Here is a 26,275-nt window from a genome sequence, read left to right on the forward strand (position 1 = left end):
ATCATTGTCTTGCACAGTAAGAGCTTTGACCCTATGGTGAGACGTTTCGAGCGAAACAGTTTTTGTAAGCCGAAATATGCTCCTTTGGCTGCCAAAAACCGTGCGCGGATTTCATCATCATAGCTGTTATCGGTTGTGATTTTCGACCCTAGATAAGAGAAATTTTCAACGGTCTCAAAGTTGTATTCTCCTATCTTTATTCTTCCTGTTTGACCAGTGCGGTTTGATGTTGTTGGTTGGTTGGTTTTCGGTGTTGACGTTGCCACCATTTACTTTGTCTTGCCTTCATTGATGTGCAGCCCAAGATGCCGCGCCGCCTGCTCGATCTGGATGAAGACAGTTTGTACGTCTCGGGTTGTTGTTCCCATGATGTCGATATCGTCAGCATGGTGCATGGTGGACTTAAAGAGGATCGTACCCCTTCCGTTTACCTCAGCATCACGGACCACTTTCTCGAAGGCCAGGTTAAAGAAGACGCATGATAGGGCATCCCCTTGTCGTAGACCGTTGTTGATGTCGAAAGGTTTTGAGGGTGATCCTGGCGCTTTTATCTGGCCTCGCACATTGGTCAGGGTCAGCCTAGTCAGTCTTATCAATTTCGTCGGAATACCGAATTTTCTCATGGCCTTTACCCTGGCTATTCTATCATAGGCGGCTTTAAAGTCGATAAAGAAATGGTGCCACTGTTGTCCATATTCCAACAGTTTTTCCATCGCTTGCCACAGAGAGAAAATCTGATCTGTTGCTGATTTGCCTAGAGTGAAGCCTCTTTGGTATGGGCCAATGATGGTGGAGAATATCGTATAGATAGTACTCAGCAACGTGATACCTCTATAATTGCTGCACTGTGTGATATATCCCTTTTTATGTATGAGACAAATAATGCCTCTTTGCCAGTCGTCAGGCATTGAGTCGCTGTCCCACACCTTGAGCACAAGTTGATGAACCACTTGGAGTAATTGATCGCCTCTATATTTAACCAATTCGACTGTAATTCCATCGGCTCCTGGCGACTTATGAGTTTTAAGCCGATGAATTGCACAGACTGTTTCTTCTATACTTGGTGGTGGCAGTATTTGTCCGTCGTCTTCAGTTGGCGGGACCTCCAACTCGTAGATGTTCTGGTTGTTCAGTAGCTCATCAAAGTACTCAACCCATCGCTCCAATATGCCTATTCTGTCGGAAATCAGATTTCCCTCTTTGTCTTGGCAGGATGAACATCGAGGTGTGTAAGGCTTCATCAACAAGTCAACAGACTTGTTGGTAAAACTTGCGTGCCTGATGCGGTTGCTCTCTGTATTTTTCGAGTTCACAGACCTGTTGGTTCTCCTAGGCTTCCTTTTCCCGTCTATGAAGTCGCTTCTCCGCTCGACGGAGTTTGTGATAAGTCTCTGCGCGTGCCCGTGTTCTTTGAAAATACAACATTACTCGGTATGCAGCATTCTTCCGTTCCGTAGCTAGCTTACATTCATCGTCAAGCCAGCCGTTCCGACTCCTTTTGCGGCTGGGGCCAAGTATGGGGTCGTATTTATGATAACGTTCTTCAGGTGATTGTGAAGATCATTTGTTGATGCTTCATCTCCAGTTCTCTGTTCACTGCGGTTATTGCGGCATCCATTTGCCTCTTATAGGTGTCGCGAAGGGTTGTGTTGTGGATGGCTTCAGTGTTCACTCTCACCTGATTGTCAGAGGGGATTCTAGGTCGTATTGTTATTCGAGCTCGGAGCACCATGCCAACGAGATAGTGATCCGAGTCTATATTGGCCCTCCTATATGGTCTGACATTCATCAAGGCTGAGAGGTGGCGGCGTTCGATCAACACGTGGTCAATTTGGTTGAAAGTGGTCCCGTCTGGAGAGTTCCACGTATGTTTGTTGACCGCTCTCCGCGCAAACCAGGTACTTCCAACATCCATTTCGTGTGATACTGCTAATTGAATAATCCGCAGTCCGTTATCATTTGTATTTTGATGTAAGCTATGGGAGCCAACGTATCGTCTGAGTAAGGACTCCGTCCCTACTTCACTGGTAAAATCTCCAAGTATGATTTTGATATCATATCTGGGACAGGCTTCGAGGGTTCTTTCTACTGCCTCGTAGAAGGTATCCTTCTCCGACTTTGCAGTCTCCTCTGTAGGCGCGCGAACGTTTATGAGGCTTATATTTCTGAACTTGCCTCGCAAACGCAGAGTACATAGCCGTTCGCCTAATATTTTCAAAACCCATAACAGCAGGTTTGATTTTTTGGCTGACTAAGAAACCTACTCCGAGCACATGGTTTACTGGATGGCCACTGTAATATATGGTGTAATGACTATTCTCCAGGAAACCGGTCCCTGTCCAACGCATCTCCTGCAACGCTGTTAGATTAGCCTTATATTGGGACAGGGTATCGACTAGCTGCTCAGCAGCTTCATCTCTGTACAGGGAGCGTATGTTCCATGAGAAAATGCGCAAATCGTCATTCCGTTGTCGTTGCCGCGTTTATCGTTGTTGTCCGTCCAGTCCGAGGCTCCTGTTCTTCGTAACAAGTTGTTTTCCGTGTAAGGTTGTCAGCCCTACCCAACCCCCAACATGGACGACCAGTTGGTCCTATTTTTAAGCGCCAAATACTCGCCTTCATCCTTCTCCGTCTGCAGGTTTTCGTTAAGAAAGAGCTCCCAGCGGTCACCAATTGGAAGTGGAGATGGAGATAGGGTTTGGTAGTAGAGCTGTTGGTTTTGGTTCAGCAGGCGTTTCCCAAGTTTTATGCCCCATCGTGGGTACCAATCCTCGTTTCGCCTTGGGACCTATACTACCGGTTGGTTTTGTTGGCGTGGCACAGATAGTGAACCTTCGCCATCTCAACTTCACGGGACAATAGTAGAACCCATTTGGCCAGTCCGTCTGACCGCACATTACCCTCTATGTCCCTATGACCGGGACCCCAGAGGAGGGTGCTTGGAGTATGCCTCAGCGATTAACCGGCTTTCAGTATTTCCAGCATTTCCGCTTGGAATACACTGGGGAAACGTGGAAGACCATACGACTCTGATACACTGTGTGCATGTGAGAAAACTCTCGCATTGACTTCACCGACCATCTTTGATCTGTCAGTGAAGAATATTGTGTAATAGCCTTGCAACACGCCGCCGGTCTTTTCCACTGCCCTGGTTGGAAATTCCACAGCAATCGTTTTCGTGAAATTCAGCTTGCACGTTGCGTGCGGTAGCACCTGCACATGCAGTTTTTTGCATCCTATTAAGTTTCGTTCGTGTCCGGATAGCTGAGTGGTTAGAGCGCAAGGCTGTCGTACGGAAGGTCGCGGTTCAAATCTCACTGGTGGCAGTGGAATTTGTATCGTGACTTGACGTCGGATGCTAGTCGACTCAGCTGTGAATGAGTACCTGAGTCAAATCAGGGTAATAATCTCGGGCGAGCGCACTGCTGACCACATTGCCTCCTAGTGTACCGTTACGGTCTTGAATGAAGTGCTCTAACACACTTCAAGGTCCTGATCCAACATGGATTGTTGCGCCAACGATTATTATTATTAAGTTTCGTTCTATTGTACCTTTTGCTCAAAGCCTGCCACCATACAATAGAGTCGTACATTAGGATGGGGCACAACACAGCTGTGCGTATCCAGAGAACTATCGTCGGCCGGAGACTCCATTTCTTTCTTCTTGAGGTGGACAAACAGATTAGCTGAGGTGCACTTGGAGTGCTGCAGATTTATCTACGCTACTCTCAGCACGCGCTGAGTAGTGAGTTCGTCAGTCCCTGTCGGAGCGTTGATCCTCACCTCCTCCAACAGCTAGTTAGTGGCGTCGACTGAATCCAGGTCGTCGTACGGTTTTGCCGAGTGGAATACCTTCATTTTTGCGCTCGTGCCTCCAAACTGCATTTTGAAGTTTACCTTTTCACTCTTCGTTTATACCGAGCCGGGAAGGTTGGCTATTCGTCTGGGGTTCCTCTTGCTGGAACACTGCTCAGTCGTCCTTTGGAATCCTGGGGTTTTGAAGGCGCAGGGATTGGACGAGCTAGTCTTTATTCATGCGAATTTCCTATCAGACCAGATGCGGGTGACCGATCTCCTGGGGATCTCGTCGTAGGGGATGACTTTATCACCTTCAAGGGGTCTTAGCGATGCACGAACCGAGAAAATCCCTGGAGAATTAGTCCTCGCATGCTGGAAACGTGGAGCCCACGAATCATCTGAAAGGAGTCGAAGCAACGGATGAATCTCATGTGTTCGTCTTTGGCACCCAGGAGATGCTTGATGACCATCTCCCACAGTCTGGATTCAACGCTGGTCCACACCTGGAGAGTTTCGCAGTTCGTGGCTCGTCGGCTGGCTGTCGTTGCTTATCTGTTTGCAAAGGTTGCTTAGTGTCCGAGCCCATGCACATTAAATTCCGCTTGTGTTTTACTTCGACCTCATCTTGAGATCGATTGCGCTAGAGCAGTGGGCTTCACCTTCTGCTCGTCTGCCAGGCGATTGCTGCTATGTTCTTCAACAATCGCTTGATATTTGACGAGGGGCTTTTCATCCCGTTCGTCAACAGTACCACCCTCCTTATTTTTCGCAATCTTGCTCAGAACATTCATGGCTTTCTGGTATTGGCTTTTGTAATTTTTTTTTGTGTAAATTTTTTTTTTAGAGAATGTAGTCATGTGGGGTATCAAATGAAAGGTCTTAATTAGTACTTTTCGAAACTGGTTCAATATTTGATATTGGGTGAAACATAGGGGAGTGAGGGCTCAAAATATGACCCCCAAAAAGTGTAACAGGTCTGGTTCTCAGAACCTATCCAACCGAAAAATCTGGAAAAAATCACAGTGGTGCATCCCTACGAAATCTAGGCCTCAAAATATATCCGGTTCCGATATCTGCAGAAATAAAGTTAATAATAGTATATTTCCATATTTTAGAAATTTACCCGGCATCCCCCTTATGTTCATCCCAGAAGTACAAAATTTACCATGCGTGTAATGCAGAACATAATGCACAGTTTAGTCAAGTTTGAAGAAAATCCAACAATTATTAACAAAGTTATAGGGGGTGAAACTTCACAATTATTCCGACTTGTTTTATTTGAGTCCATGTTGTGGTCTCACTAGTAGTGCGGGAAGAATGTCCACCCTAGCTAGCCCATCCATAAGGGTAAGGAATATATTTGAAATTGATGGTGCCTAAGCTATTCAGAATTTATATACTAGAGACCAAGCTCCCCATTAGTCACGCAACTCTCGGCGTATGCGAGGAAGTCGTGTGAGAACTTGTCGAATTATGCAACCTTAAGTTGAAGCATAATCAGGCTGGCGCTTCATATAAGGAAACACAAAAAAAAAACATTTCATACCTGGAGCGTCCAGCTTCCGGTTTTCTGACTTTTTTCTTTCCAAATTAACTTTCTTGCTCTTTATAAAGACTACAATTTATTCAGGACTTCTTTTAATGGAATCTTTTATCAAGTTCTGCAGTATTTATCATTGTGCATTTCAAATTTTTTTCCATCTATTATAGAAAAATCGAACACCAAATTTCATTAATTTCATCATCAACTGTTACTGAGCAAAATTGAACATTAAAAATTATGTTCATTTCCCAACTTTAGCACATCAATTCGTGAATGAATCCTACCATGTAATATCTTCGTATTTGATATAGCTGTAGTCTCCTGCATGGTATATTTTGCTTTGCTCCCTTGAGAGAAAGTGGGTGGCAGCTTTAGCCATTTTCCTGGTTTGGCACTAGTTCAGCTTCTCGGGGAAAAACGTACACAAGTGGAGCGTTTTCATTCTGCTTTCATCGGGTCATTTTACGGTTCTTTGAAGTCAATTTAAACCTATTTTATATGTAAGGGCTGTCACCTATTTAAACTAAAAGTTCCATTGTATCCATTAGATGCCTAATCGATTTAGTTTGGAGTATCTACCTTTTGTACACGAATAATCAGTTTAGATTTCGCTAAAGGAGTTCCATCATCTCGTGGAAGGACTCCGTCAGAGGGGCTTTTGCCAAGTTTAAAGCTTGTGGTGTATATGTGAGAGTGCCCTACTATCCTGTGCTTTCCTTGTTTCAGAGAAAAAAAAAGAAATTGGGGAGCTTTCAGGCTGCAGCAAAATAAAGAGTGTTGAAAAACGGATTTGACGACTCCACTGAGACCGGGTGCTTGATTTGTACGCCAGAATTTCACGTGATAATTGAAATGTGAAAAGTATCTTGCATTGTATCTTGTTATTAAATTTGCTTCCATAGCCCATTCGGGGGTTGAAATTCTAATTGAATTATTGAAAAGTTTGCGCATATTCGCATTAAAATTAAATTTGTGCCCAAATTGGTTTTTGCAATTCTCTAGTTTTGCGTGTTGGTGACGAAGTTTGTGGACGATAAACTTTTCCATGTCTAAGGTGTGCCTTTCATAGTTACTCATTGTTTGTTGTGCATTTCGTATTGAACTGTAGAATAGAAAGTGGTTGCGTGTTACGAAACCCAGTTTTCAGATTAGTTGCTTTGTGGTCTTCCCCTGCAAATGGCACATGCTTCAACTTATGTTTTATAGAAAATTTAGTGAAAATAGCGTGAGAGTTAAATACACTTTTTTGTTGGTAATTTTCGATGAAGCAATTTATTTAATTATCACAAAAAGTAGATTTAGAAATTTATAGACTATTCTCATCTTCTCCAAATGCCGCAGTCCTAGAATCGACTAATTAGCCAGTAAGGGTTTGCCAGTCATTGTTGATTTGAATTCAGACCGACTTCTCTCATCCACATAACATCTTCGAGTTTTCAAGCTTACCATGCGGATACTATGATTACTGCTATCATCATGTATCTGTTCTGTCATCAGAAAGTGACACGATTGTGCCATCTCATCTGTATGCAAATGAGAGTTTTTCTCTATTTGTAGCTCAAGGAAAGTGTATTTACTTATTAGCGTGATACATTCTGAGAAGATATCATTCCATACAAAGTTGTTCTTATTCCTTTGAGTCTGACCTTCATCTCCGCTACCTACATGTCTCGTGGTGTTCGTGGTATTTTATATGGTGAAGTCCTTACGTAATTCCTAATGTATCCACTTATCTCTCCCTGCACTTTTGTAGTCAGGCTAATACTAGGTGGTGTCGGGTACCTCGTTATCTTGGGGTTGTATATTTTATGGTACCAAGAGAAACATGAATATTAGAATTTAGGGCGAATGTTATGTAAAGTGGATTCGTTGAGGACAAAGCTTGCTACGTGAAGATGACGAAACTATTTTACATTAAACTTTAAACTTGACACAATTTTTCTAATAGTTTTGCATTTAAAGTTGCAAAAAGTTAAGATAGTTTTTGAATCAATATCTTTAAATTCGAGAATCAAAAGCAATGTGGTTTCTTTGTCTAGGAAGATTTTAAATTTTAACTTTTTGGAAGTCCCGATCTTTCTATTATCTGGTTATTTTGATTGTTAGAAATTTCAGAATGCACATTTTGGTAATATCTTCCATTATTGTTCACTTTCGTTGATCTTGAAAGTATTATATAGCAATAAGGATGCTATTTTGAATAACTATCCGGATAAACAGGCGTGTTGTAGAGAAAATAAGAGTATAATTAATGCTTAATGAAAAAATGTAATTTGCAACTCTCTCTATATTGCTATACTTGGGTTTTCTTGTATCTTGTATCTATGTATTATATAATAACCTATGTATATATTTGATTGCAGTAAATCTTTACGTGAGATATAAATGTCCTGCGCTCCACTCTTATTGGAAAAATCACCGCATGGGAGAGAAACCAATTGAGTCTGTGAACTAAACTCTGGCTAATCTCTACGCTGATTGATCTAATGCGGTATGTAGCCCAAGCAATATGCTACTGACGCTTATTGATTCGGGTAGGATTGCGCAGTCTATTTTTTGTTCCTCTTTGAAACCCGTAGATAATGGTCTGGTCTAACCAGGGTTAGCTACCAAAGGATGTTAATCTTACGGCTACGGTGTGGGTCATAAAATAATCTTAAAATGTGAATGCCTTATGAGTGCTTTCTATCACATCAGGAGACACACCTCAGTATAACGCACTTTTTAAGAGAAATGCGCTCAAATAATTCTCATCTGCGGCAATGCGGAAATCTCGGCAATTCATTTTCAAGTACCTATTGGCATCATCATCAACGGCGCAACAACCGGTATCCTGTCTAGGCCTGCCTTAACAAGGAACTCCAGATATCCCGGTTTTGCGCCGAGGTCCACCAATTCGATATCGCTAAAAGCTGTCTGTCGCCCTGACCTACGCCATGGCTCCATCTCGGGCAGTGTCTGCCTCGTCTTCTTTTTCTACCATAGATATTGCCCTTATAGACTTTCCGGGCTGGATCGTGCTCACTCATACGGACTAAGTGACCCGCCCACCGTAACCTATTGAACCGGATTTTATCCACAACCTGACGGTCATGGTATCGCTCATAGATTTCGTGGTTGTGTAGGCTACGGAATCGTCCACCCTCAGGTGGGGGGCCAAAAATTCTTCGGAGGATTTTTCCCTCGAACGCGGCCAAGAGTTCGGAATTCCTCTTGCTAAGAACCCAAGTCTCCGAGGAATACATGAGGACTGGCAAGATCATTGCCTTGTTCAGTAAGAGCTTTGACCCAATGGTGGGATGCTTCGAGCGGAACAGTTTTTGTAAGCTGAAATAGGCTTTGTAAGTTGCTAACAACCGTGCGCTTTCTTCATCATCGTATCTGTTATCGATTGTGATTTTCAACCCTAGATAGGAGAAAATATCAACGGTCTAAAAGTTGAAGTCTCCTATCTTTATTCTTCCCGTTTGACGAATGCGGTTTGATGTTGTTGGTTGGTGCTAACGCTGCCACCATATGCTTTGTCTTGCCTGCATAGATATGCAGCCCAAGATCTCGCGCCACCTGCTCGATCTGAATGAAGGCGGTTTGTACGTCTTGGGTCGTTCTTCCCATGATGTCGATATCATCAGCATAGGGCAGTAGTTGGGTGGACTTACCTCTTGCATTTACCTCAGCATCACGGATCACTTTCTCGAGGGCCAGGTTAAAGAGGACGCATGATAAGGCATCCCCTTGTCGTAGACCGTTGTTGACGTCGAATGGTCTTGGGAGTGATCCTGCTGCTTTTATCTGACCTCGCACATTGTTCGGGGTCAGCCTAGTCAGTCTTATCAATTTCGTCAGGATACCGAATTCTCTCATGGCCATGTGCAGTTTTACCCTGGCTATGCTATCATAGGTGGCTTTAAAGTCGATGAACAGATGATGCAACTGTTGTCCATATTCCAACAGTTTTTCCATCGCTTGCCGCAGAGAGAAAATCTGATCTGTTGCTGATTTGCCTGGAGTGAAGCCTCTTTGGTATGCGCCCATGATGTTCTGGGCATATGAGGCTATCCGGCCTAGCAAGATGGAGGACAATATCTTATAGATAGTACTCAGCAACGTGATGCCTCTATAATTGCTGCACTGTGTGATATCTCCCTTTTTATGTATAAGACAGATAATGCCTCTTTGCCAGTCGTCAGGTATTGATTCGCTGTTCAATACCTTGAGCACAAGTTGATGTACCACTTGGTGTAACTGGTCGCCTCCATATTTAACCAATTCGACTGTAATTCCATCGGCGCCTGGCGACTTATGATTTTTAAGCCGATGAATTGCACGTATTGTTTCTCCTATACTTAGTGGTGGCAGTATTTGTCCGTCGTCTTCAGTTGGCGGGACCTCCAACTCGTAGATGTTCTGGTTGTTCAGTAGCTCATGAAAGTACTCAACCCATCGTTTCAATATGCCCATTCTGTTGGAAATCAGATTTGCCTCTTTGTCTTGGCAGGATGAACATCGAGGTGTATAAGGCTTCATTCTGCTGACTTGTTGGTAAAACTTCGGCGCCTGGTGCGGTTGCTCCCTGTACTTTTCTAGTTCACAGACTCGTTGGTTCTTCCAGGCTTCCTTTTTCCGTCTGTGAAGTCACTTCTCCGCTCGACGGAGTTCGTGATAAGTCTCTGCGCGTGCTCGCGTTCTTTGAGAATACAACATTACCCGGTATGCGGCATTCTTCCGTTCCGTTGCTAGCTTACATTCATCGTCAAACCAGCCGTTCCGACTCCTTTTGCGGCTGGGGCCAAGTACCTTTGTGGCCGGATCAATGATAACGTTCTTCAGGTGGTTGTGAAGATCATTTGTTGATCCTTGTTGAAATCTCCAAGTATGATTTTGATATCATACTTGGGACAGGCTTCGAGGGTCCGCTCAACTGCCTCGTAGAAGGTATCCTTCTCCGCCTCTGCAGTCTCCTCTGTAGGGGCGTGAACATTTATGAGGCTTATATTTCTAAACTTGCCTCACAAACGCAGGGTTCATAGCCTTTCGCTTATATTTTCAAAGCCGATAACAGCAAGTTTCATTTTTGGTTGACTATGAAACCTACTCTGAGCACATGGTTTACTGGATGGCCGCTATAATATATGGTGTAGGGACTCTTCTCCAGGAAACCGGTCCTTGTCTATTGCATCTCTTGCAACGCTGTTACATCACCCTTATATTGGGACAGGGTATCGGCTCATTAATATCGGGAAACTGAGGAGCATCTTCTCCATTTTGAGAGCGAAAAACAAATATGGTCCTAGACTCACACACGATAGAGTAACCTTCTGTGCGTTTTTCCGCAATGAAGCTGCGCGCGGAAGATAGTGCATACAGGGGTAGAATCCTTGGATGGGGGCTCGCACTGGCGAATGGACTACAGGGTAAATCTTACCTGTTAGTAACTTCTCCTACACCATTTACAAAAAACAGGCGGCAGAAAGGAAGCCAGAAAGGTGAACGGGACGGACTTGCCAGTTTGTGTGATCGGATCTATGTAAATCTATACTGCACCTTCAATTGCGGCTATTCTCCGAGGAATCAAATACGCGAAAACCGAGTCTCTAGTGGTATGGTTTGAGGGAAACCTGCTCATACGTCGACCGTGAGATACGCTTCTAACTGTTCTCCATTACACATTAGGCTTAGCTTATGTCGAAAAACATAAAGATTGATCAAATTAAGCTGTAGCATGTCGAATCCACCTCCTATCTGCTGGCAGTGAGGCTGACAAAGCTGCAAGACCACCCCCACATTTTTCTGGTGCAAGAGCTATCTGTTCTAATTAATAGAATCGGTGACATTGGATCAGTAAAGGGATTAGGATGTTTTACGTTGCAAGATCCATAAGACGGTTAGAGGCAACCATACTGAGACAGTTTTGTTCCCAGGACCTAGTTACGGTCAACTTACAATACGGGCTTAATGGCGAGAGGGAAAACAAGATAGTTGACTCTGCTTATCTACCCTATGATTCTTTGTGTCCTTCAACGACGCAAGAATCTGGGATCTGGTAGAGTATGCAGAATCAAATGGTCTTGCTATGCGAACGCTCAACATATTTGTTGCAAATGCATCGTTTCAGCTGGTCTCATGACTGAAAACATAGGGTGCGCCCCTACCTTTGTGGGACCGAGAAGAAGTGACATCATTGATCTAACAATCTGTACTTCAAAGATGTTAGAGTTGTCTACAGACTGGCAGATGCTAGACGAAGTCCTACTATCAGATCACCGATACCTAGAATTCAGTCTGAGTATTGCAGGCGAACAGTCTATAACATAAAGACTGAACTCTAGGAAAACTGGTTAGACAAAGTTCAATGTACTTCTTGACTATAAAGTGCAGCTCCCTAGGCGACTAAGGAATCCTTTGGAGCTAGGATACCTCCTTGTAATTGGAAATTCTGAATCGCATACTTTTAGAGTGTTATGAAGAGATTTGTTTGTTTACCGAGGCAAAAATGGTAAAGCGATTCCTTGATGGGACCGCGAACTATAAAAATTAAAGAAATCAACCAGATGACTTCCGAACCGTGCTTTTCAAAGCAATAAAAATGAAGACTGGTGTTTTGGAACCCACAGCACGACTATAAGAGGCTCGTTAAGCATCCGAAACGAGACTCCTTTACAGCGAAAGATAGACTTTAAGGCTGCGCAAAGTTTTTAAAAAGGATGAATCGGCCAATCTGGACTCTCTTGGAAAACTCGATGGTACTTTCACGAACTCCAGACTGAAATCAGCACAGACTCTCTTGGAAGTACACCATCCGGGAGCACTGGTGATAGAAGTGGAAGGGTGAAAGTTGCCGGTTCCTGCAACTCCTATATCGCAGTCAGCCAGATCTTATAACGCTCCTTTGGGATTTGGCCAGTTACCTGCATCACCCGAGAAAAGAGCGCGGGTTACTAAATCATACGAATGATCAATGTTGACCTTGCAGCTCGCCGCTACCATGTATATGGTCAGAAAATTTGTTCCTCAGGAGCCTAAAAATCGGCTCATTCAGCACATATTCCTTTGACTTCTTTTGGATGTGAATCGTACAGTCTTAAAATTACGTTCTGTTAAGACATACAATCAAAAAGTTCTGCAAATTTATAAACAAAGAAAAAGCAACTTAATTTTCAGGCAAATTTATTTTATTTCCCTCAAAATGACATTCACCTGAAGCAACGCACGTGTGCCAGCATCTCACCCACTTTTCCATGCACCGCTGGTATACCGCCAAAGGGACGGCCTCAGCCCTTTCGTCGCATTCTGTTTTTTCAGCTTCGGCTTGTCTTCGAAGCGTCACTCGGACGATTGTTGATTTGTTTCAATGTCAAACTCGTCGACTCACGTCTGATTACCACTAATTATGCATTACATGAAGGTCGGGTCATTCTTTGCTTAAAAAACCATGCCTTTAGCAACCATCTTTCAATGTTGTTTTTACACGAAATTCAAGTTTGCTGGGACGAATCAGTATGCGACTCGTCTCATTCGAAAAATTTCCACCACAATGTGCTGAACGGTTCCATATTTTTTCACTTTTTTGGCGTTTTCGTCTGTGTTTGATTCCTTGGCATGGACACGTCACATTCCTTGGCGATGAATTGTGTTACACAGAGAGCTTTTTCCATGGGACCACCTGCTTTAGTGCGTGGGTTTAGCCACATTTAGGAGGTTTCCTCATCCAATGCGATTGCAGATGAGCCTGGTGCCCTTCTTGGCTTTGGGTATGCTGTTTTCCTACTCTGCGTATATTTCTCTAGTTCAAAGGTGATTGCATGGTGATCGCTGTGAGTGTAGTCCTTCCTAACGTGCCTGGACATACCATGTACCCGTGCAGAGCTGATAGGAAGACTCCCTTTTCGGAAGGTGCTTGCATTACCTTCCTCGGCCAAAACTATATACAACTGGACAAAAGCCTCTAATAGACTTCGGCTTTTTGTGCTACTCTGCTTCGTCACTTGAGGGCCCTGGCGTTGAAATTACCGGTAAGCACCGGAGGACCTCTTACCTTACATCGAGAACAAGGTTATCTAATATGTTTTCAAATTCAAACAATTTGAGACAGGGTGGGGCGCAGAAATACTCTTTGTTATTGCGAACCTCGCTTAAGTTCATCCTCAATCCGTAAAATTTTGCAGTAATATAGGTATGAAGCATCATGCTGGAAAGTTTGTTGGAAATCCTACAATTATTAGCAAAGTTATAGCAAGTGGAAATTGTCTATTTCGCGTCAAATTACTGCACCCTAAGAGAAAAATGTCAGTACCACATCGAATTGATTATCGGCTATATTGAACATATATACACGAAATCGGTGTTTGGTTTTTTTAAGGTTTTGTGTAAAACGTGTGCCTGGACACGCCCGTCACTTACCCAATATAAGATATTACATCTCGGGGCATAGTGAGCTGACTCTAGCTTGGTCACCTTTCTTCTCTACGTGGCGAAGTAATCGCGCTTTTTTCATCTCGTCGGCCTCTTGCAGTCTGTACCGCATAGATCCGATCATGGATTTGATTATAACCCGATCTTCCTCACATGCTACTATTTTCGGCACCTCTCTCCTCTAGGGTCCTCCTTTCTTTCACAAACCTTGGATAGTGGAAGAATACATGCTCAGGGTTCTATGGGATTTCTTCGCAGTTTGGACAATCGGGTGAGGTGTACAGTTTAAACCTGTGCAGGTACTGGCGATATTCTCCATGATCCGAAAGAAATTGTGTAAGATTATGGCTGATCTCACTGCGTCATCTTCCCAACCACTCCTTGATGGCAGGATGAGTCTGGGAGCCCACCGACACTTCCCCGAGCGTTCCCAACGCTCTTCCCATCTATTGACAGATCTCTCCCTTTTGACGTTCTTCGTCTGCGATAAAGGAGAGATTGGTTTCGAATTGTATATGTTTGAGCATCATTCCCTAGATGATGAACGCTGCATCTCCTGAGACAGTCCTGATGGCAAAGCACACCCTTAGGGCTGTCCTCCTGTAGACTGCACTCAGTTTATTAACAGTTAACAGACCTAACGCATTTCTTTAAACAGGGGTCGTGTAGATCATGATCGAGTTCACCTAGAGGTATACCGTGGCCCTCCAACGTTCGCATGATCCTTGCCAGGGCCATACTCACAGTGGATGCTTTGTCGCAAACAAACTGCACGTGCTACCTATCTATCATCTTTCCCAAGTATTTGATGGCCGGCTTGGACGTGATGACATGATTTTCAATTTGAATGGGGGCTGCGTTTGCTGATAAGGATCGTTTCTGTTTTTTACCCCAAGTGTCAGACGAGAACTCTCTAGCCAACCCTTAACAGCACTGATTGCTTTGCCTGAGTTAATTGTCTTCGGGATGCTTTGCGACCACAGGCAGTACTATTTCGACGACGTAGCCCACCATCGTGGCTTCCTCCGGGAGTGTAAGATTAAGTACATCGTTGTACATTATATAATACGAAGCCCTGTGGAACACCTGCGGAGACAATGTACTCCTGGGGTTCGTCTTCGGTGTCATACCAAAGCCTCTTTTCTGCTAAGTAACTATCCATAATAAATGTGAGATAGTCGGGAATATTAATCTTCGCCAGAGATTTCCGTATTAGATTCCAATTGGCCGAATTAAATGTATTCTTCACGTTCAGGGTCACTCCCAGGAAGTATTTGCTATTACTACCCTTTTCGTAAACTGCATCTTTGAACAGGTCAGCAATCAATTTGATAGCTTCAATGGTTGATCTGACTTTACGGAACTCATACTGCCGATCTGAAATCCTTGGCTCTCAACAGCCTGTATTAATCTATTATAGATTTCTGGTTCTAATATTTTCCACACAATGTCCAGAAGATATATGGGTTTGTATGAGGTTGTTTTACCAGGAGGTTTACCAGCCTTAGGCAGTCGTACTAACTTCTTCCATGTCGCAGGAAATATCCCCTCGGATATGCACCGTTCGAACAACTCATGGAACATGTCCGGGCTTTATATCACAACATGCTTAGGAGCTTTATTCGTCACTCCGTCCAGGCTTGGGGCTTTACTGTTGCCTATTCTGCGGCAGCTCGTCTCTGGTGACTGGTGGTACTGACGGTACATTCAAAGGACGCCGGAAGATTTCAGATTTGATTTTTAACAAGACGATATGTGATCTGCGGAGATGAATGACCTTTGAATAGTCCCATCACGATTCTATAGGCGCTCTCCCATGGGTTATTCCCTTTTGCTCTTTTGGATGGCGAGCTTGAGGGATTTGCGGGCTTCCTTATAGGCGTGTTCTTTTTGCCCCTGATCGATTCTACCTATCGCTCTTTGAGCCATTTTTCTGGCTAGGTGGAGGGCTGATCGAATTCTGACCAGTTCACTATTCTACCAGAAGTTTGGTCTTCTACTGTGAATGAGCACACCCCAGTCATATACGTGTCATATGCTTTGGTGATGCATTCTGCCAAATGGATAACTCTTTCTGTAGAAGCGTCTGCTCTATTAGGTTCTCCAAACCACAGCTCTATGAAGGTCTGTTCATCCAAAGCTTTTGCAGACCAGCCTGCAATCTTTCTCGATTTCGGGCATGATAGTTCTCTGCCCTGTCGGTGCGCACATAGCTCAACGAAGTCTGTCTGCCTGTCACACGCATTTTTCTCTGAAAGGGTCATATCGATTGAACCAAATTTGGTGGGAAGGTGGAATTTTGGGGGGGTTTCCATACATGTGGAAGGGGGGTGAATATTCTGACATAATATATGCATACACATTACGTGCTCAAATGTTTTTATATAAGAAATACACCAAACGTTTTATGCCTGAAGCACCGAGCTTCTGGTTTCCAATTGGTTTCTTTTCATGATCGAAGCAACTGTATCGAAGTTAGTAAAAAAATATTTAGCTTAGTTCGTACTCGAACGACGCGTTATCTGTAATTCAATGTTCAATGATTTGTTCTTCGAAATTGATCGAACCTTAGATTCACGATTTGATTGTGTCGTCTCGTTACTCAGGTCCTGCACAGCATTAAAATATGGAGATAGTAGAACCTTTTATTAAACGTTGGTCGTGTTATTAAGTGGAGCCAAAGGAAAACAGAGAGGCAGAAAGTATCAAATTCGTGGGTATCAACAATATAAACACTTGAATTATCCTCAGCTATTCAGATGAAAAAATTCCTTTGAATCTTTCATTATGCAGGGCATCCCAGATAAAATTGAAATTAATTCTGCTCCCTACGCAGACAACATATAATAATTTATTTAGGACGAAAATATACTCAAATATCCGTTACCATACATTATTTCAGATGCAAACGGTGATTACCAGTTTAGCATCTTTTCTTCTTACCTATTTTTAGAAACTGCGAAATTGGATGAACTCCTTGCGTACTCATTTTTTTTGGGAGTGGAGTGGGAGTGAGTGTTTGGATTAATTGCTCATTACGTCAATAATTTGATATTTTATGATAATTTTTCGGCTCTTTCTGTACTCATAATCAGTGAACTTCAGCTATAAACGTTTCACTCAACTTTCTGGTTTTAATTCTGCGATACTGCAAATTGGAAGGAGACACAAAAGTACTTTTCTCCCATTTGCTTTTGGATGGGCATCTGTCATTGATCTTAAACTGCCACGAGCTATTATGTATTTCAAAAGTAGTCCACATAATTCTATATTCTGTTCGGCTAATGTAAGTAGCAATCAAGTATCCAAACAAAGAAGGACCTCGTAAGGAAGATCCCCAGAAGTCTTCTTTCTGATGAATTTCTTTCCTGTGGTTCCTAGAAAGGACTCTATTGTCCGGGAGATGATTGATTACTTAATTTTGCCTGAATGAAACCACATTAACTAAGTGAACGTTTCCATCTCCACAACCTATTTTATAACGGCCACGTGCGAACCCCACCCCGGCTAATTTTTAATGTATTGTGTGGTATTAGCTTTAATTAGTAACACAATAGGCTGCAAAACTCACAAGATTGGGAGCAATAGGGATAAATTATTTTGCATATTTTCACAGGAAATTCTCTTCACGTGTCAGGGAGGTGAATGAGACCCTGCTTGAACATTTATAAGTAACGTGCACGCGAAGCATTTGTTTTCGAATTTCTTCTTGTTGGTATGTATGTAAATTAATTTTAAGGTACGTCAGGTTCGTTGGAATGCGAACTTTAAATCAAATTCCAGAAGTGAGGTCGACCCGAAAAGTTTTGTCCCGGACAGGTTCACGTTTCAAAGGTATAGCAGGAAAGGGTAAGCCTCACTGCAACCCTGAAACTTCTCAACGGAAAGTGATGGACGTAAAGATAACTTTTTTACGATGTTTTACCAAATTGACGAAGGGAGAACGGAACGATATGTTGAAAGATGTTAAATCGCTAGTTATGTTTCCAAGGTTACAAAATTGAAAGCAATTCACATGGGAAGCGTTGGACACGAGTTTCCTTTTATATCCAATGAAATTTTTTGTAGCTACGGGAGGGGAGGAAATCTTAGTGTATGTGTAACTCCCAAAAAGGGAAAATGTGGGGTATTAGCCATGGAAACTTAATGAAAATCCAACAGAGAGGAAAACTATTGATTTTGTTTTCATTGAGATTCCTTGGAATGGAATCACTCAATTAATAGAGTGTAAATTTGATAGGAGGTAGTCAGGTATACAAGGACGAGTGGCTGGCATTTCTTCGTAGACAGAACAGAATTCAATTTTACTGAAAAGTTTAGTTTGTAGTGGGGTCCGACACGCTTTTGTGTAAAACAAAACTTTCCATGTCTCTTTTTTTCAGAAACGGCTGTATCGATTGACATGAAATTTGGTGGGAACTAAGAATGATCACGCATGCAATGAACTACATCCTTCTAGGTTGAGTTTAAGGGGGGGGGAAGAGGGCGTGGACAGCCGGCATATTGCGGGAAGCAGCAGATGTCCGGTATATAGGAGGGAGCTGAACCGCACAGGCAAATGAGATTGATACAAATCAATCTCAATCACTGTGAGGCAGCTCAGGACCTGCTCTCGCAAACCATTCGAGAGTCGAATGTCGATGTCGCGGTTATTTGCGAGCCGTACAGAAACTACGGCGGTGCGACTTGGGCGGTGGATGCGTCTGGCAACGCAGCAATCTGGGCGTGCGGAAGACAGGCCATTCAGGAAGTCATGGCCCCCCCGGCAGCCGGTTTTATAAGGACGAAGGTCAACGGTGTCCATATTTACAGCTCCTAGGCTCCTCCTAGTGCAACCTTAGCACAATATGAGGAGATGTTAGACAGTCTGGTGTTGGATGCTAGAGACCGCAGCCCTAAAATCATTGCGGGCGATTTCAACGCGTGGGCCCTGGAGTGGAGAAGTCGATCGACGAACACCAGAGGTCAAATTCTGTTGGAGTCATTTGCGGAGCTGGACATCGTGTTGGCCAACGTTGGATGCGTGCCCACCTTTCGAGGAAGAGGGTCGGGTTCGATCGTTGACCTGACATTTGTTAGCACTTCACTGGTGAGGGGGATGGCTTGGCAAGTGAGTGAGCACTTCACCCACAGTGACCACCAGGCCATCTTCCTCCACATTGGGAACCGGGGAAGCAGTCAACGACGCTCTGGAGGTGGAAAGGCTAAGACGGTTGGCTGGTCTATCGGAGCTTTCGACGAGGAGACATTCCTGGCCGCATTGGAGGGAGCCCATGATCCGGATGGAACAGCGGTGGAAAGGGTCACACAGCTGTCTCAGCGTGTAACCGAAGCATGCGACGCTACGATGCCACGACGACGTTTGCACCACGGCAAGAGGCCAAACTACTGGTGGAACACGGAGATCGCTGCCTTGAGATCCTCTTGTCTCCGAGCGAGGAGACTTTCCCACAGGGCAAGGAGAAGGCCGGAGCACCAGGGGCGTGAGGAGGAATACAGGGATATGCGAAGCAACCTTAAAAAGGCCATTCGGAGAAGCAAGCGGGAATGCTACCAGAAGCTCTGCATGGAGGCCCACGGCTCTTGTTGCAAATAATTGCAACTCTTTTCCCGCAGCAGGAGCAGGACGTCTTCTCGATCCCTGATGTTACCGAAGAGGAACTTTGGGAAATCTGCAGGCGTATTGGGGACAGCAAGGCTCCGGGATTGGACGGAATTCCGAACTGGGCTCTGAAGGTGGCGGTCAAGGCCAGACCAAGGTGGTTCGCAAGCACATTCGAATCGTGCATGGCCGGAGGAGTGTTTCCCGCCCAGTGGAAGAGGCAGAAGCTGGTCTTGCTACCGAAGCCTCGAAAACCACCCGGCGTGCCCTCTTCATATCGCCCTATTTGTCTCTTAGACACCATGGGGAAGATGTTGGAGAGGGTGATATACAACAGGCTGCTCCCGTTCATCAAGCTTGCGGGTGGTCTTTCAGAGCGGCAATATGGGTTTCGGCGAGCCCGTTCTACGGTTGATGCAATAGCAAAGGTCGTGCAATTGGCTCGAAATGCAATGGCCATGGGCAAATGCTGTGCTCTGGTGACGCTGGACGTCAAAAATGCTTTTAACTCAGCCAACTGGGGCTGGATTAAGGGCGGTTTGGCCAAACTGGGTGTTCCTAGCTACTTGGCTCGGCTCATCGAGAGTTACCTTTCGGACAGACTTCTCTGGTACGAGACGGACGACGGGCCGAAGGAGTACATTGTGACAGCAGGTGTGCCTGAAGGTTCTGTATTGGGACCGCTGCTGTGGAACATAATGTACGACGGAGTGCTTGGCCTTCGCGTGCCGGAGGAGACAACGCTGATTGGTTTTGCGGACGACTTGGCGGTAGTTGCAATTGCAAAGCATCCCGAGGACGTGGTCACGAATGGCCAAGCAGGACCTGGCGGACGAAAAGACGGAGGCGGTCCTCATTACCAACCGTAGGAAGAACAACACGGTTACCATCCGGGTTGGTAATCGTGAGGTCGTCTCAAAATCGGTTGTCAAATACCTGGGGGGGATGATCGATGCCAAGCTGAGTTTCAAGGGACACTTGGATTATGCGCGAGAGAAGGCAGCAAATGCCAGCTCATCCCTTGCAAGGATGATGCCTAACGTGGGAGGGCCGAAGTATAGTCGCAGGCTACTCATCGCGGGAGTGGTGAGGTCGATCCTGCTATACGCGGTCCCTGTCTGGGCGGGAGCGTTGAACCACGCTGTCAACCGGAGGAAGATATGTTCGGCATATCGGCCAATTGCGCTAAGGGTGTGCAGCGCATTTAGGACGGCGTCGACGGAGGCAGTGTGTGTTATCGCAGGAATGATCCCTATAGATCTTCTAGCGAGCGAGGCACACTGGCTCTACGAAAAACGGAAGGCAAATCCAGCCGAGGTGAATGCGGATTTCCGAAAAGCCATCAGGAGAGAGTTGTGTGGCAAGTGGCAACAACGATGGGATAACTCCGACAAGGGCAGGTGGACCCATACATTGATCCCGTGCATCGAGAAATGGGTCAACCGAAAGCACGGAGAATTGAATTACCACCTGACACAGTTCCTTACGGGACACGGTGGCTATAGGAAGTACTTGCATCGCTTCGAGTTGGACGAGTCTCCCAAATGTCCTGAATGCGGTGCTACACTCGAGGACCCGGAGCACGTTATGTTTCATTGTCCCAGCAGTCTGCAGCAGAAAAGGAGGTTGAACAGCATCTTAGGGGCGGACATCGAGCCCTCCAACCTGGTGGAAGAGATGTTGAAGTCGGAGGAAAACTGGATGGCGGTAAATGAGGCAGTAGCCGTGGTGCAGACAAAACTCCTGGAGTTGGATCGAGCTCGGAAGGCGGCGCGACGGAGACGTGACATGGACGAGCTGGTATAGCGAACCAGAGCCTCTCCCGCGAAGTAATACTTCACGGTGGTCCCGCGGGGAGCGGCGGAAGAGTGGGGGTGGTTTTAGTGGGTGTGAATCCCACACACTGCTGCAACCTGGCGCAGCAGCGTCTTTCTAAGATTTCCACCTCCATCCATAAAAAAAAGGGGGGGGATACATGTAAAAGGGGGGTGTAAAGTTTTTTTCACCGAATATAGTCGTGTGGGGTATCAAATGAAAGGTCTCGATTAGTATCTTCCGTAGCCGGTCTTAGTTTTGACATATGTTGTTAAAGCGGGGAGTTCAAGGGCTGGAAAGCGAAAATTTCTGTTATGGATCTATTCTCAGAAACTCCCAATCGAAAAATGAGAAAAAGTCATGAAGATGCCTCTACCTGCTCTCCAGGCCTCAAAAAAGCGTCATTGTCAATATCTAGTCAAATTAAGTTAACAATAGTATATTACTATGTTTTTGGGAAATTGTCTAGAAACTCCCCTTAAGTTTATACTAGAATCACAATAATTTAATATAATAATTTACAATACCAAGTTCGGTCAATATCTATTACTAACAAAGTTACAGCAGCTCAAAATTGTCTCTCCGGTGTAAATTTACTGCAACCTAAAACACTGAATATCAATATCACATTAAAGTGAGTATTCTGACATGCTAAATGCATATAAATACACATATTTTGTTTTCACCTACAACCATATGATCTCGATATTGCTCATTTAGGCTGTGGGGCCAAAAATTCTTCTGAGTGTAATTATGTGGTGTTTCCAGCGATTAATTATCTGAAATAATAAAAAAACTTGTTTTTTCTTATTCACTAGTGTTAACATTTTTATTTTTGCAAATACCGATATTTCGGGAACTACTTGCTATACTTCTATCTGTGGTAACAACTGGCTGTTTGCTAATGAATAAGCTTTTATAGGCGTCCAGCTGGTTAATTTTCCTTACCTATTTTAGCACTTTCAAACCATCGACGCTTATTTTATGGCCGCATTCCGTCATATGTTTAGCCACCATAGATTTTGTCGGTTTTCGGGAATACTTGACAGCCAACTTTGCCTCCTTCATATGCTCCCTAAATTTAGTAGTTACCAGTCTTTTCGTTTGTCCGATATACACCTTCGGACAATCTGAGCAAGCGATTATAAGTACCGCTCATCTCCTCTAACGATTTTCGGTCCTTCTCCCTAGCCAGCTGGGATTTTAGCTGGTAGATACGACTTGATCCTACCAGTTGTATGTCGAACCTTTTCAATGTCCGTTTTGTATGCTTGGACATATTTGAGAAGGTGACACTTGATCTTTTTAGTGCGGTAGAGGTCGATTGTTACGTGTACAGTGTAGTGAGATTACTACGGTCTAACCTTCGTGCTTGTACACGTTCTTCCTTGCAGTGCCCAGAATATAGGGTTTTTTCCTCTGGCAGTCTTCCTCTGGGAGTGGACTTGTTAGAAAGCGGTGGATCATCGTGCCATAAGGTGCCATTTTATTCTGGTAACTATGGAACGAAGTGACCGGTATTGCACGCTGGGTGCTGCTGGGTTCCCTGAAAATAGAAAAAGAAAATTGTCCGTTTTGACGTTTGATTAATATATCTAAGAAAGGCAATTGGTTGTTAACTTCAATCTCTTGAGTGAAGGTTATTTTAGGCTGTAGCGCGTTGATGTTATCCCACATATTATGGATACTTGTGTCCGGGATCACTGCCAAAATGTCATTCACGTACCTCAACCATATATTTGGCAATAATCCATCCTACTCCATTTTTTCCTCCAGTGATGCCATAAAGATTTCACTTAGGAGTGGGGAGAGAAGATCGCTACACCCGAGGTTGTCTTGAAGAATTTTCCCCTGAATGTGAAATAATTTTCATTCATGCAGAGGGAAGCCAACCTCGCATATTGTTTTGCCTTTCTCCTCCATTCTGGTGTCGAATCAAACCATAGAAGCCACTCTTCAAATTTTGTCATTGCCTCTTTTACAGGCGTACTGGGAAATGAAGTTTTGATATCAAATGACAGTAGGTGTTTATTATTCGCCAAAGCCCTACACTCAATCTTTCAATCAATTCTTTAGAATTTTTGACAGATTGTTTCCCGTTGATAGACCTCTCTCTCATCTCATTGCCTGATTTGTGTATTTTTGGTTGGCATCTGATTCTGGGTAAAGAGGGGTTTGGCATCAGCAGCCAGGGTAGGTTATCAACCACTAGAGAGCATTCTTTTAGGGCCTTCTCTACTCCCTCTCTCTCTCTACTCTGAGGAATGACCCGCTACCAGGATCCATGAAACAAGTAGTGGATATTTTCCACTTGTCTGCAGACAGTTGGGAAATGTTTAATCAGGTTTCTTACAAGGATTGATTTGCCTGCATGTGGTTTATAAACCTAGTGATTGGTATGGTATGAACAATGTTTTCCTATTCAGGTATCGAAGCATCAGTCAATTATCTTTTTTTTCGATTAGATGATATGTGACATTGAGTGTTCTCGGTTTTTCTCGCTGAACATATGAATACATAGAAGATGATTCTCCTGTTTTTACATTAGAATATGCTTTCTTCTGAGATAATACTTGGTTCTCGAGTGTCAAATTGAGGAAAGGCAGTATCTTTTCTTTTAAATAAATCTATTTAGAGTGAAGCGCACCTGTCTGTCGACCCATGTAATTTTCTTTTCTTTAGCCTTCAAATCACCATCCACCGTATCAATCCACCGTTGATTCGACTGACATTTTGGTCGCTTACTATCGACTTCGTTGTTCACACTAATCTTAACGAGTGAATTCTCGCTACCGCGAATTACATGCCTATATCATTAAAGACGCCTTTCTCGCAATTTTTCAACGAACGGTGCAACCCTATATCGATTGCGGATATTCTTATTTAGGATGTGATCAAGGCCTGTCCTAGTCCAATGCAACATCTTCGTCTCCATTAGCGTAAGACGCCATACATTGTCCTTTATAGTCGACCAACACTCAGAACCATAAAGGGCGACAGATTTGAGACGTTCGAAGGAGGTTAATTTTAGTCGTTTTAGATCTGGGAACAGATACAGAAATAGAGAATCCGATTATGGAAATGTTGAAAATGCTATGTGTTAGTAAAAGGGAGTGCTATAAAAAATTAAAGAAATTTTCACCTCAGCCTAGTGTAAGACAACCTAAAAGATGATACGCAAGTGGTGACGCCAATGGGCATAGCAAGTCGTAATCTTTGAGTAGGGCACTTGTAAACATAACGAGAATAATTTACTCCTATTGTCGCAATGAATATGGGGTTGTAGCCCTTTGCGAGGTTAGCAATTTACTTGTATAGTGGCGTTGTAAACGTGAGTTGCGTGAGACGTGTTACGTCATTGCGAAAAGCAACTTCAGATGACACGTTGATAATATAATCATGTCTGAAACCGCGACCAAGTTTTATTAGGTGAATGTCAAGTATTGTTTGAAAAAGAAAAGTGGAAAAGGTGTTGATGACTTATAAAGTTACCGATGCTGTGTTGGTGCTTTTTGGCCTAAATTTCCTACACATCCTTATCGGGGCTCTACAGACTATTTCGGGGCTTGGTCTTCAGAATGTCCTTCCTTTAACCATCTAGATCGATCGATCGCATCCTCCAATTTTGAATCTGCTTCGCGCTTTGGGAGTTTTTCTATCGGTTTTCGTCCGCCTCCTCTGACTTTAAATATCCTTTTTGGTATCCGAATATCGTCCATACCTGGTCAGCCTATTGCGATTCTCGTGGTGGCTATGCGTATATTCTTCGCTAACATGCCAGTATACATGCTCGGCCAGCGAGTCATTTACGAAAGTGTTATCCACGACTAACTTCACTGTTTACGCTTCCGATATTTGATAAGGTGATGTTTAGGCGAGAAGGATTCTTCCTCTTTCATCTGTTTCCCGGCTTCGCAACTCCATTGTGCAAGCGTTGCAGTCGCCAGCAATTATTTTGGGGTTGTGATCTTTGGCGTTTCTCGCTAGTCTGCCTAGCATGTTGCAATAATCTGGTATTGGCATAACAGTTGCAAATGTAGAGGTCGTTGATCTTAACTTGTCGTGTCACGATGCCTAATTGTCTGCTGCAAGGCTTGATTACCGCAAGCACACAACGCAGCCTTTCCACTTATCTCTCTTTCCCAAACGTTTTGATGGAGGCTTTTGTATTGTTCGCAGACAATAGCAACATCGATTTCCTTTCTGTGCTAGCAGATCCTGGGCGGCTTGGCCGTGGTTTAAATTCAGCTGGATGACTCTTATTTATGGAGGTTACTTAATGCGATCCGGTAGGCTGGACACCTGGTGCTATGTGTTATGTTGTTGCAATTCGGGTCTTTAATTTCTCTACCTAGAAGACAGTGCGGGTTCTTAATGCAGTTCTTTGCCAAATAATTTTCCCCTCTACATCTTCGGCACAGTTTGGATATATCGGCGGTACAAGTGCAATCCTTGGCCATATGTCCGCGCAGTGTGTACAGGACCCATCCGATGCGAACTTTAGCCACTTACAGTGCTTTTGTAGGTGAAAGCATAGTCATAGTTAGAGTCGCTGTCTGTGTTCCACCGTACACTCCCCTTAGTCTCTTGATATCTGTTTCATACACGTTCTGCAGTTTCAATTAATATTTCAGTGCTGCACAAATTTCTTTTTTGGTGGTAACCTCGTCAACATCTCTATACTCTATCGTAACCATTGGCCGACTTACGCGGACGGTCGCTTGCTCGCTGAGTGAAGCCTCGATGTTCTTTTGTAGGTCGCTGTGATCCTTCTTTTTCTTCGATATTTCAAACAGTAGTTCTCATTTTTGTATTTGCCTAATCCGCGTTACATTGTTGTTGTTGCTAAGCTTCTTCAGTGCAGAATCTGCCTTAATCTTTTGTAAAATATAACAATAGGACATGCCCTATTTTGGTGTTATAACAGTGCTTCATGGCGGTTTGGTTTCGAAACCGTTCTCCTTGTTCCTTCGCCTCGCTCCTTCTTTGATATAAACAGATTCCAGGTTGGCCTCGGATCCCTTTGGCTGTTGGCTCCTTTTACCCCAGCCAATATTTTGGCGGGGGATCCTTCCCGGCCGATTTTATGTAAAACAAAACTTTAT

The 26,275-nt window shown here is 44.0% G+C and overlaps 1 protein-coding gene across 1 annotated transcript in view; it reads left to right on the forward strand.

Moving 5' to 3' along the window:
• Positions 1–26,275, forward strand: part of LOC119653704 (GRAM domain-containing protein 2B-like) — a 249,100-nt gene that overhangs the window by 18,856 nt on the left and 203,969 nt on the right. The gene's annotated exons all lie outside the window — the stretch shown is intronic.

The sequence above is a fragment of the Hermetia illucens genome, chromosome 4 (assembly GCF_905115235.1).
Source record: "Hermetia illucens chromosome 4, iHerIll2.2.curated.20191125, whole genome shotgun sequence".
NCBI lineage: Eukaryota > Metazoa > Arthropoda > Insecta > Diptera > Stratiomyidae > Hermetia > Hermetia illucens.